The sequence below is a fragment of the Manis javanica genome, chromosome 2, assembly GCF_040802235.1.
Source record: "Manis javanica isolate MJ-LG chromosome 2, MJ_LKY, whole genome shotgun sequence".
Taxonomy (NCBI): Eukaryota; Metazoa; Chordata; class Mammalia; order Pholidota; family Manidae; genus Manis; species Manis javanica.
In genome coordinates, this window is record NC_133157.1 from 115,932,241 (window position 1) to 115,944,240 (window position 12,000).

At 41.7% G+C, this 12,000-nt stretch overlaps 1 protein-coding gene across 1 annotated transcript in view; it reads left to right on the forward strand.

The window, feature by feature from the left end:
* The window catches only part of LOC140845608 (interleukin-2 receptor subunit alpha-like), a 495,306-nt gene that overhangs the window by 14,506 nt on the left and 468,800 nt on the right, over positions 1-12,000 (forward strand). The gene's annotated exons all lie outside the window — the stretch shown is intronic.

Consider the following 12,000-nt stretch of genomic DNA (forward strand, 5'->3'; position numbering starts at 1 on the left):
AGAAAATGGGCAAAGGAAAGCAGAGTGGTGCAGCTACAGATGTCTGGGACACACCAAGCAGCTCTAAGCACTGAGTGTCAAGTACATGGGGCAGCGGAAACATGAGATTGTGGGGATAGACAGTGACACAGTGACCAAGACATGGAAGACCACGCCTGACTGAAGGGCTTGGACTCTGTCCTGAGGGCTACAGAGAGCCCCAGAAGCTTTACTTATAGGACAGGCGGTAGCACTGGCCCTCTGAGTGGTCTGACTTTGAGGCAGGTGATAGTGGGGGCAGTTTGGTTATGTTATGACGAAATAAATTTGCACAAGAGATGATGCAGGCATGAACTAGGTCAGTGGGTGTAAGTTAAAAAGGAGAAGAATCAAGAAATATGCAAAGGAGGTCAAGGTAGCAGTATTGGCTGCTGATTGGAAGTGGAGGTTAAGGAAGAAGTTTTAGAGAATCAATAGTGGGACCATGTGGTCACAAACACAAGGATGAAATGGAAGGTGAGGGGATGTGTAGTACACAAGAACCCAGGGGCAGCCAGTCTCAGCCTCTGGACGGCGGAAGAGGCCTTGAGGTCAGATTTCAGCATATGGGAAGGTAATGATACCCTGGGGCGGAACCTAAAGTTAGCAGGTCAGTGGGAGCTTACGTTGAATGCTCTACCACATCAGTTTGGGGAGAACCCATTTTTCTTGGTGCAATATTACACCTATGACTATTACTTAGTTATATCACTACAGGAGGAAGAGTAGAAGAACAATCTAGAAAACCAAGAGTGCTAAGAAGCCAAGAACAGCCCACAGAAGTCATGGAGCACAAGTGAAATCAAAGAAGTCGAACACTCACCCAAGAGGCACCTCCTGTGATCCCTTGTATCTGGAAAGCTCTGAAGTCCCTCACAGAACACCAGACATCTGCACACCCACCATGAAGCTCTGTAGTATCAACCAGTGAGCTCGATCTGCTTCTAGGCAGCATTTCCAAGGTCACTGGAAGAACAGGAAGGAACAACTAGAACTCTCAGTCTTATTTTCATGTATATGTATTAATTAAAGCTTGAATGGCATGGAACTCTCTCTACACCACATAGAGCATAAAGAAAAGAAGCCTCATGTTAATGTCATCCCAACTTCCCAGTCAAGAAATCCAAGGAAAACCCTAGCACTAATGTAAATTCACATACACACACTCCCTATGTAAGGTCCTATGAAATTGCACCTTGTCACATGATCCACGCAGTTCCCTTCCCAGCCTCTGTTGGACTAGCCCATTCTCCCAGTCATATTCCTGAATGAACACTCTCTAAGAACTCCAGACTGTTAGCTATGAATCTTTTTGTCCTTAACTCAGTCCTCTAAACTAGCCCTCTTCCCCTGAACCCTCAATTTTGAAGTTCAAAGAACAGAGGCCATGGAAGAATTACCAAAGCAGGGTAACAACAAAGAGGGCAACCAAGCCCTTAGAACTGTAGAGCTTCAATATTTGAAAGGATTTTACTGGAGTTAAAGTTGGGAAATGAAGGATAAAGTGGTCCCAGGTGGCAAAGTATAGGAAGAAATCTTCACCTGTACATTACTAACAGGCTCTTCAAGAGTTCATTTCCTTGGGATTGCTAGAAAAGATACTCTGAATTTGGCCTGCACGAATTTGATGTTTACAGATAGACACGCAATCTGCAAATGTGTGTATTTCCAAATCACTGTCATAAAAACACTCATAAGGGATCAATACATTCAATGTTTATGGGAGGAAAGAAAGAAGGAGGCAGTGGGGAATGAGGACGAAGACCATGTTAAGAACATGACTCTGGAGAAGCTACACCGATGGTCCTCAGACTGTCAGCAAAATGCTTAGCAAAGCAGAATCACCTGGAGGCCCAGATGGCTGGGCCGACGTCCAGAGTTTCTAAGTCAGGACATCTGGGGTGAGGCGCAAGAATTTACATTTCTGACAAGCTGCAGTTGGTACTGATGGTGCTGGCTGGGGACCACACTTTGAGGACCACTGATTGTACCTCTCCATGCCCACCCCACCCCCACCCCCAATTCCTGCTGAGAAGGTAATCTTTAGGTGCTGAGATTTCAGTCTGATCAGTTTGTGATCAGGTGCTTGAATAAGATACCAATTCTCAAACTGGTTGACTCAGATGTCCTGGTTGAATAAAATCATATGATTAAAGGGATTAGTGAAAAGTTTAAACCAGCAGCCAGTTTTCATTTCTGAAAGGGTAGAAAAGCATTATTAAAAAAAAAGGTGGGGTGGGCAGGTGTCATCAGGTCCTTATCAGACCAAAGAACCCTTTTCTGTCCTGTAACCAACCAAGCACAGACCAGCCTCTGCTGTCAGCATCTATCCACTCCATATGTTGTCTCAGTAAAGTTGAAAGGGATCTTAGGGAAAAAAAAAATTTTTTTTAATTTACTTATTGTCTTGCCAGTGGCAAGTTCACTATGGATTCAGTGAGACCGTGGAATGACAATGGAATGTTCTTGGGATGAAAGAGTTTATTACCCAGCTTGTTCTCCCAGTGATAAGTCAAGCACTAGAATTACATCTGCAATCAACAGTCTGCAAGTCTGTAATCCTCCCTCATCTCTGCTTCTGCCCAGAGCGCTTTATATAGTGACTCAGTCAGTAATAGCTTATTGCCTATGGGTGTGGGAACAGTAGACTAGCAACAAGCCAGTTACATCATCAAGTCGTTTAGGTTCAGGTGAGGATCCTGGCCATAGGAAGCTTCACTTTATCCACACTTATCTTACTTGAGTAAAATTGAATTCTCATTATGCATTTTGGAGAAGGGAAGTCTATGAGATCAAAATGTTTTTCATGATTATTAAGATGTTATTTTCCTTTTTCACTCTCTTCCTAAGTGTATGATAGAGTTTTCCAGATACACACAATATGTGATGATATCTTCATTCTGATGTTAACATATAAGGTTATTACTGTTGTTTACAAAAGAATTAATAAATAATATTTTTTAAATTTCTTGGTTTTAGTGTCTAAATATGCTTTCACTAGATGAAACTACATAAACAAAAGCTCTTTGGGATCCCAGCACCTTTTAATAATGGACACAGTTCCTGACAAATTGTTAATAAGCATATCATCATTGGTCATTTCAGAAATAAATTACAATCACAACAAGAGTCACTTCTTACCTACTGACTCTAAGCAAAAAGAAAAGTAAAACAAAAAAAACTGATAAGGCTGTGGAGAAACAGGAAACCTCATACACTGCTGGTAGGGATGTATGCAGCAATGGTGCTGCAGTCACTGTGGAAAACAGATTGGTGGGCCCTCAAAAGGTAGACATAAATTACCACATAACCCAGCAGCTCCACTCCTAGTGACACCCAGGAGAGGTGGAAGCCTGTGTCCATGCAGAAACTTGTACACAACTCCTACAGCACACAAGTTTTATAGCCAAATAGCCAAGAGGCAGAAACTACCCAAATGCACATCGACAATGAACAAACTGTGGTCCGTCCATACACTGCAATGCTATTCAGCTACAAAAAAGAATGAAGTACTGATAGATGTGACAATGTAGGTGAGCCTCCAAAACATTTAGTGAAATAAGCCAGACACAAAATGTCACATGTTGTATGATTTCTTTAATGTGATATCTGCAGAAAAGGCAGCTCCATAGAGACAGAAAATAAATTAGTGGTTACCAGGGTCTAGGAGAGTGATTTCTTAGTGGGTTTGGGGTGTTTCTCTGGGGTGCTAAAAACAATAACATTATGAATACACTAAATGCCACTGTACTGTACACTTTTTATGATTAATTATATGTTATGTGAATTTCACCTCAATTAAAACAAACAAAAAAAGAGGTCCTGACACTGAAATTTTTGAGCCTTGCTGGTTCCATTCATGGCTTTTGAAGAAGGGTCCTCAGCTCATGGTAGAGGGCCTTCCTGAAGTTTGTGTGATGACCTACTTTCTGGTATTCTATTGAGTTATTATGAGATGCTGAATTTTTTTCCAAAAATGAAAATGAACATATTACTAGAGTTGGCTGAAGACCTGGAGTCAGTATTCTGTGGAGAACAGGCAGTTTGCAAAGCTTCTAGGAGGAATGCTGTCACAGGAGCCCAGGCACTCTCAAGAGTTTTCCTCTCTAGGAGGTGCCCCAGATTCTCACAGTGAGATCACAGCAAAACTCCCCCATGCTGTCAGCAGGGGAACGGGACAGGAACCATTGTGAAATATACCAGCGCACCCTGTTCTCCTTAATTAGCCCTGTCCTCAAGAAAAACTATTTTCCAGCTATCTTGGGTTTTACCAGAACCTAAGCAAGCAGAAGGAAGGGAAATACCAGCTCTGCGTTGCTCTGGCATCCCAGTGTGGGAGGGAAATAGGCAAGCCTATCCCCTGTAGCCTTCCTGTCCCACTTGAGCACTGCCACAGGCTTCTCCGGTCTCCCAGCCATGTCTCCTCTGGCAGTGTGGCAGGAGGAGGTAAGATGAGACTAATTTCCTTAGGCCTGAGCTACATACTTGACCCTTAGAGCCAAAAGTGGACTCAGCTATCTGCACTGGGTCCTTGGAGAGGGGAGAATGATGAAACCCAAGTGTCACCAAGAGAAGGGAGGTAGGGGAAGTACCCATCCTCTTTTTGAGTGTGGCCTAAAAACAAGAATTATTTTAATTTTAATTAATCTTTAATAAGAATATCCTAAATTTTCACAAGTACTATTTTAATTTTAATTAAACTTTAATAGGAATATCCTGAATTTTCACATCAATCATACCACTATGAGGCTTAGGAAGTTCTAGGCCAAAGCTCAGTCATGGGAATAGGAGAGAAAACGTGAACAACAGATTTGCTAGGACTGGCATATGAGAATCTTTAAGGATGTAGAAAGACTTCTTTGATGTTCTTCCATCGACAATGTGCTAAGTTGTTTAGGGGAAACTAGGACTTTTTTAGATTCCACATGTAAGTGCGATCATGCAGTATTTGTCTTTCTCTGTCTGGCCTATTTCACTTCGTCTAATGCCCTCCAGGCTGATCTATCTTGTCTCAAATGACAGAATTCCCTTCTTTTTTTATTTTTTATTTTCTTGTTATCATTAATCTACAATTACATGCAGAACATTATGTTTAATAGGCTCCCCCCTTCACCAAGTCCCCCCCACACACCCCATTACAGTCACTGTCCATCAGTGTAGTAACATGCTGTAAAATCACTACTTGTCTTCTCTGTGTTGTACAGCCCTCCCCATGCTCCCTCCCACTTTATACCTGTTAATCATAATGCCCCCTTTCTTTTTTCCCCACCCTTATCCCTTCCTACCCATTCTCCCCAGTCCCTTTCCCTTTGGTAACTGTTAGTCCATTCGTGGGTTCTGTGAGTCTGCTGCTATTTTGTTCCTTCAGTTTTTATTTGTTCTTATACTCCACATATGAGTGAAATCATTTGGTACTTGTCTTTCTCCACCTGGCTTATTTCACTGAGCATAATACCCTCTAGCTCCATCCATGTTGTTGCAAGTGGTAGGATTTGTTTTCTTCTTATGGCTGAATAATATTCCATTGTGTATATGTACCACCTCTTCTTTATCCATTCATCTACTGATGGACACTTAGGTTGATTCCATTTCTTGGCTATTGTAAATAGTGCTGTGATAAACATAGGGGTGCATCTGTCTTTTTCAAACTGGGCTGCTGCATTCTTAGGGTACATTCCTAGAAGTGGAAGAATTCCCTTCTTTTTTAGGGCTGAGTAATAGTTTCTTTCTCTGTCTCTATGTCTGTGTGTGTGTGTGTGTGTGTGTGTGTGTGTGTGTGTGTGTGTGTATAAAACATTTTCTTTATCCATTTTTCTATCAGTGGACACACACAGAAGTTGCTTCCATGTCTTGGCTATTGAGAATAATGTTGCAATGCACATGGGATGCAAAGACCTCTTTGCATACCAATTTTACTTTTTTTTTTTTTGCCACACTGTTGTTCTAATAGCTATGCCATGCCAGTTAACTTTTTGTATCTTACTTTTTCTCCCTCCTAAGAATATCTCGAGCTTGTTGCACTTAGAATTCCACATTTTCCCTCTTAGTATCATGCACATAATAAACATCAGTTCCTATTTGTGGAAAGAATGGTATTTTACTCTATTAGACCTAGAGATTAACATCTAATGGTGAGCACTGGGTGGAAAAGTAGAAACCCTGAGCTTCTCCCTCAGAGCTCTAGATGTATCTCCTGGTCCTTATGAGTGACTGCTGCTGAGTCTTTTCTCCTATTGTCTGTGTGTTTGGTATGTAAGAAGTTTCTTTGTTAAATGCATACAAAAAGTGATAAAGACCAAGGCTCTGAAATTTTGCTTTTAAACCAATTTCCAGATATTTATCTTATATTAATCTAGTCCAACATTTGTACACACAGCCAGTACCATAGTTCTTTAGTGTGTGCAGTTGCCATCTCCTATATCTGGCCTTTGGGGTTCCCTGGCAGCTACATTTCCATCAATAACTATGAAAAATAATTTGTGTGTGTGCATAAAGTGAAGGTTCCTATGGCCAGGATTCTCATCTGGCCCTGGTCGGCTAGCTCACTATACATGTGTGGGCAATACATGGTTATTGAGTCTATATAAAAAGCCCTGCCCCATGCTCTGTGCAACATGGTGGTATGGCTGCAAGGCTGCAGGTGAGCAGAGATGAGGCTGGGGTGGTGGTAGCGCCAAGGACAGAGACTGAGATGGCTGCATGGGTAGAGAGGCCCAGAGGCAGAGACCAGCTTGCTGCATGTAGACTCGCTCTGAGTGGATGGGATTCTAGTGATTGACCTGCCACTGTGAAAATAAAGTTGTATAACCCTTTCACCCCAAGAACATTCTACTGTAATTTCTTTGGTCACATGGAATCCATAGTGAACTTGCCCAGGGCTGAAACCCATTGGCAAGACACTACTTTGAGACAGTTTTCAGGTCAGGGATAGGCAGGCAGCATCCAGGTAAGGGCAGCAGATTTCCTGAGATGGAGATGGAGCTGAGTGTCCAGGGAGACCAACACAGTCAGAGTTGGCCCAGTAGACATAGAGTAAAGGCAACACCGAGAGAAACCCCAGAGGCCTGAAAGTTGTGGAAAGACCACTTAAGGGACCTTCATTTCAGCAGAGTATTAATCATCAAATGGGTGTGAAGAAACGGCTGAAGGCCAAGAAAAGAGCCATCTTAAAGGATGAGAGAGAATAACACTCAGCTCGCAGAGACCACAATTAATGCCTGTTCCCACCAGCCAGCCAGAAGCACCTTTAAGTCCATGATTCATGGGGCATCAGGTAGGGTGCCCTGAAGAGCCATGCCTCATTGGTGGGAAATAATCATCCCTAGACTAAAAACTGCTTGAATCCTACCTAAGGCACCTTAAAAAGCAAGACTCAAAAGCATCGAAGTGTACCCCAGTGATTAACTGCATCCCAGAACAAAGCCCCAGAACATTTATAGGAATAGGAAACTATTCAGCAACCAACCAGGTAAAATTACAATCCATCAAGGTCATCAGTCATGCAAATAAGCAAGAAAATATGACTCAGAATGTGTACGAGTCAATCTATCGAAACTGAAGCAGAACTGACACAGATGTTAGAATTAGCAGGCAAGTATAGTAAAAGGGTAATGATGACTTTATTTCATTTGTTTAAAAAGCTAGAGGAAAGACTGTACATATAAAGTAGAGATCCAAATCACACTTCTATACATGAAACTACGATATCTCAGATTAAAAATACAGTGGATGGCATTAATTACACTTAAAAATACTAAGATTGGTGAGCTATAAGAGAACTTCAAAAGAAACCTTTCAAAATTAAATGCAGAGGGAAAAAAGACTAAAAAATAAAGCACAGCACAAGGTACTGGGCTCAATAACACTAATCCTTAGGGAAATGTAGTGCAATTAGCACTACAATAATGCATTACCATAAGCAAAAAAAAAAAAAAAAAGGAGAGAGAGAGAGAAAAAAGAAAATAACAAGTGTTGGCAAAGATGTGGAGAAACTGGAACCCTTGTGCCCTATTGGAGGGAATGTGAAATGCTGCAGCCGCTATGGAAAACAGTATGGCGGTTCCTAAAATATCTAAAATAGAATTACCCAATTATTCAGCAATTCTACTTCTGGGTATGTACCCAAAAGAGCTGAAAGCAGGGTCTTGAAGAGATATTTCTATAGCAGCATTGTCCACAATAACTAAATGTGGAAAAAACCTAAGTGTCCACCAACAAATAAACAGATAAGCAAAGTGGTCCATATATACAATGGAATATTATTTATCCTTAAAAATGAAGAAAATTCTGTAATATGTTACAACATAGATGAACCTTGACATTATGCTAATAAAATAAGCCAGCCACAAAAAAAGACAAATATCATGCGATTCCCTTATATGAGGTCCCTAAAGGATTAGCCTACCTTGGAAATCTATTAGAAGAGAGAAACCTACCCATCTGTAATTCATAAAACCCTTGCCATCAGAAACATGTACAAATCCTCAATCTCAAAATGAGTTGGGTCTCCTTCCCCAAATCATTGACACGATTTGAAAAAAGTCAAGGAACCTTCCTCCTTGTCAGGCTGTGGTGCAACGTTAGGAGAGGTGACCGCAGCTACTACAAGGCACCTCCAGAAAACTAACAGGCAGAGACCTTCAGTGGACAAGGGAAACTTCAGAGGAGTATTCAAAAACTGGTAAAACAGCTCCTCTGATGTGGATCTCTGCAAAAGTTATAAAGTGTTTTTTAAAATAATTTTTTGGTAAATTGGGAAATACCAGCAGATTGACCATTTGCAGAACTCATCTTGGCAAAGTGGTTTCCGAAGTGGCTTTCAGAGAAGTGGGTTTCCCCGGAGTGACCTCAAGCCGAGTTGGCTCCTGACGCTGCTCACACACTGTCCAGTTCTCAGAGTCCTAGGTTGAGGCAAGGCCACTTTGGGACCTGGGGGGAATGTAACCTCAGAGATCTGCAAGGGGTTGTGAGTCAACACGGAAGCCATCTCTCTATCTCCTGCAGAAGGTCAGGGGCAAGGAGGACTTCATGAGAACTCAGGGCTTCTGGCTTCCAGAAGACATTCCACCCTGTGGGTCCTGACCAGCAGGCCACCCAGGAGAGGTGGCCCAGCAACCTCCACCTGAAACCAGCCCCGCAGGTGACAGGAGGCACCACTGGTGGAGCAGCATCCTAAGCCCTCAAAGTCCATCCCAGGCCCTCTTTCCTCCCAGAGCTGAAGTGAGTCACTTTCTCTCCCAGACCCTCAGACTCGCTTTTTGTCATCCTGGGCCAATAAGTAGAGAAGTTTCTGTGACTTTCTTCTTGCCCTGTGGCCTCGGGAAGAACTCTTCAGTGATAGCCTCAAATGGCCTATCTCTAATAGCAGAGAGACCACCTGCCTCCCTGGGCTTTCCATGCCTACATTTCTCTAGCCATCTGTGAGCTCTAATGGTCCACGCATTGCATACATTATTTTTAGTCTAACATATTTTAAACACAGGAAGATATGGAGAATCAAATAGCTAAATCTGTGCAGCTCTTGACCAGTTTAAGAAACCCATTATGAAGGCATCGGTTGAGAGAGTCTTGTCCCCCCCCAATCCCTTCCTATCCTCCAGAGGAGACATCAGTCCTGAAGTTGGTGTTTACTGTTCCCATTTATGAGCCACATATTTAAACAAAGTCTCCAAAAAAAAAGTATTTTTTTAAAGAAAAGTAAATTGATTTTGCACTCCACAGACAGGAGCAGTGGCTCTCAGACATTTGGGCCTCATGGGACAGTTAGCTGTCAAAATCAATTTAGGGTGCTGGTAGGACTATCCATTTTTCAGAGTAAGAACATGAAAAAAGGAAACCCAGAAAACTATCATCTGCCATCACAGTAGCTTCATGAAAGAAAGGCCATTTGTCACAGAAAATAAAGAACATATTATCAAAATTTAAAAAAGGGAATACATTTAGACCAAAAATCTTTGTTTTTTTCATTTCCACACAAAGCTTAGAAAAACGTCATGTTGGATCAGCTTGGCATTTGGCAAGATTCATCAGACAAAGACCTTAAAAATAAAGAAAACATATTAAATTTGTCAATACAGTCCAAGATATCTAAGAGCATTTATCTAAGATTGCTCTTAGGAACCAAAAATTCCCTAATTTTTGCCACTGCAAAGGGATTACAGAGGGTCCCAAAAACTCATGTATATTCCCTTTAAAAGTGATTGTTTGGTAAACTTAGAAATAACAAGTCACAAGCTGAATTTTAACAATTTAATCCACAATTAGGTTTTTATCTTAATTTTAGTAGAATTTTAAAAACAAAACCTCTAAATGGTCTTTTCTAAGTGTATGAATATGTGCACTCATAAATGCCCTCCAGAATGCCAAGACATATGAACTGAGCAGTGATTTAAGCATTTCACTGGTGCCCTTCAGTCTGAAGAGAGAAATAACACATGTACATAAAAGTGAAATAGTTGAAAGCGCTATGTGGGAATGCACATGAAACAAGCATATTTTATCAGTGAGTATTTATTACAATATTTTCCATGGACAGAGACATTCAGATTGTATCTTGACTATCCCTAAATCCTGGGGTAAAAGTAAATGGATTCCAAGGGGCAATGGAAATGGATTCCAAGGGCAATGGAAAAGGCAATGTTCGAACTGGGTTTGAAGTGGGCATTACGTCATATGGTCACAGAGGGAAAGCAGAGAGGAGAGCAGAGGCATGGGAGAGAGGCAACCATGACTTAGGGAATGGCAAGCAGTTCCACTGGATGCATGGACTGCAGGACCACGCAGTAATGGATGGGATTGGAAATTATGCAGGAACTGGTTGGCACAGGCTCTGCATGCCATGCATAGGAGTTCAGAACTTAGGCTTAAAACAATGGGGACTTTTTAAAGCTTTGACTGAGTTAACAGAATGATCCAAGTTCTGCTTCCGAATGTTCAGTCACAGGTGGATCAGGAAGACAAAGTGAAAAGCAGAAAAGCATTTAGAGACTGGTATGCCACTTACAGAGAGGATTTGATGACCTGAGCTAGGATGACTGCACTGGGAAGAAAGGGGAGGCAATGGATGCCTGAAACATCACAGAAGTAGAGTTGACAGCACTTATTCTATGTTGAGAGCAAGAAAGAGACAGCAGTGAAAAATGGCATCACTTAGAATGTGCTTATGAGAGATGATGACACAAATAGGCAAGCAGAGAATCCTTAAGGAAGAGCAGATTTATTCTGAGGAAATTGGTAAATCCTTAGAGGTTTAAGTGTAGGCAATACATCTGGGAGGAAAGGTCTAGCAAGTAAGTGGGAATTCTAGTATAAAACTCAAGAGAGAAGGAAAATTTAGAGTTTACAATGTCCCCCACACAGAGGTCGTGAATAAGATACATAAGGGCCAGAGAAGAGGGCCAAGGTGTCTCCACTAGGAAAAGACAGTGCCAAAGAGAAGTCCGTGGAGATGTCAGATGGAGGAGAACCAGGTAGGGCCACAAGAGTCAAAGGACAAGTTTCAAGAAAAAAGAATAACCAAATGCTTACGGTCAAGAAATCTGAAAGCTGAGAGTCATTGTTTTAATAAATAAAGTACAATCAGTGGTCTCCGAGATAAGTTTCTGTAGAATGGTGGGGAAGACACCAAGTTACAAAGGTTGAGGAGTAAGCAGAGGATAAGGCAGTGGTATGGAATGCATATCCTTTTGAAATGTTTGGCAGAGTGGACAGATGTGATAGCATATTATGGGAGTAGTAAAATCCAGCAAAAAGGGTTGATTGTTTTGAATGAGGGGACCTTGACATACTGGTAGGGAGAAGAAAACAAATCAGTGAAGAAAAGGAGAGAGAATATACAAGGGAGACTGAAGGAGCAATCTTCTAGAAGGTAAGTCAAATGGCGAAGGTTCAAAAGCAACAAATGGCCCTAGAAAGGGGCGCATTTTTCCTCTGCGGTGGTAGAGGGTATATGAAGATCCAACCTGATTTTACGGAGAGACTGAA